Here is a 1,839-nt window from a genome sequence, read left to right as displayed (position 1 = left end):
CACACCCAAAACAGATGTTTAGCTCACTAAAGCAGTTTCTGGTCTTTAGTGTTAGTAATAAAACCTGAAAGAAAACCTATTAGAATTTTGTTCTTCTGCCAAGAGCTGGTTTGTATGTGGTTTGGGGTTTTTGTGTGCGTTTTGTTTTTCATTCTATCTTGTCACCTCGAGCCTCAAAAGTAGACTGAAACATCTCTGAATACATCTCATTTGGCAACATGGCGTGTTCTACATAATGTGCATCTATCTCAGAGAAATTAAGTAAAGCAGAGTCATCCCTCTTTGTCCATTTCCAGGTATCAAAAGGTCAACACAAAACATTTCCATAGAAACACCATGCCATAATGAGTTTATAACACGTAAGCTAAAGAAATAAATGGCAGCTTTCTTGTTAAAGAAACTACAAATGAAATAGACCAAAGTAACAAAAAAAACTTTCCTTGCATATGACACTTATGCAGGGGATCTATTTATTCCTGAGCAGGCTGGCATGTATCCAGTGGTGGTCAAACAAGGGAGAGGGAAGCAGAAAGAATTTCAAGCTGAAAGCTTTACCAATAGAAAAAGGCACAAACCACAAAAATATCGAGGCTTTAGGGTGAAACATAATAAAATTGAGTATTAAAGTGACACAAGGTGTTCAGGAGCAAATTACTCTTAAAAAAAAAAGACAAAAGACCTTAAATGGAAAACCCTATTTGAAGACACATCTGTTCAGAACCTTGTCGTTCAGTACCTTTACATACACAGTATATAAATCTGGGTGCAGAATCAACAGGAATTCAAACTAGAAAATAGATCTTTAAATTTTTATTAGAACTCCTCCTATTTTAATCTAATCTTTAAGACTGGTAAAATTGTGACAAGTATTTAATGTTAAGATTATGGTACGTTATCTCTTCTACAGGACTTGTAAAACATTCTCATCTGTTTAAATGCAGATACATCATTACAGGGGAGATAGTAGATACAATTTGCAAGAGAGATTTGTAGCAAAATTCAGAGATACACAACAAATGTCTCAATATAATACTAACTTAGAACCCAGGTGCAAGTTTTTCAAACTGTACACGTATTTTAAAAAAGATATAGCTTTTAAAAATGTTTATATATTGAATAATTTTTAATAAGATTACTTACTATAAACAGGAAAATTATAGCAACAATATGGAAGAACATCTAAGCCACACAAATATTAATAATTAAAATGTTTGTTAAATAACAAGGATAGATAACACACTAATTACTTATGCCAAAACACCAAAGAATCTGGATTTGTTCACTGTATGAACAATACTGTTGGACAGTTCAATCAAAATTGCCTTTTTAAAAGAAGCGTGGAATGCTGACTTCCACCAACACTGTTTTGGATTGATGCCTGGAAAATTCACTTGAATCTTTTAGTCCAAGCCTGACTATGACTCTTTTTGGATCTTTGCTATAGGAACTAAGGACTAAGGATGTTTTTAAATATGGATTCCTTAAAACTAGACTTATTTTATTTACACTATTCAAAGTTTACTTTTCCTTCCAACAAAGTATGCAGGAGGATTTACTACATGCTATACAATGTAAAAATAGACTTTAAAAAGCCAGAACAATGTGAGTAGAACTGTACAATGTTTGTTCCCTGCTCCAGTTCATTGCACTATTAAGTTAAAATGTTTGCGTTGTCATGCCCAGAAGACTTATTGTAGGATTAGAAATCCACACAGACACAGAAGAGGTAAATGCATACTGGTTTAGGTATAGTGCCATATGAAAGATACTATGAGTTATATCCATGGAAAACTTCTCATCAAGGGAAGGAGCATGATTAATTCTGAAAGGCAGCCTTCT

This window comes from Indicator indicator, chromosome 2 (genome assembly GCF_027791375.1).
Source record: "Indicator indicator isolate 239-I01 chromosome 2, UM_Iind_1.1, whole genome shotgun sequence".
NCBI lineage: Eukaryota > Metazoa > Chordata > Aves > Piciformes > Indicatoridae > Indicator > Indicator indicator.
Note: the sequence above shows the minus strand (reverse complement) of the source record.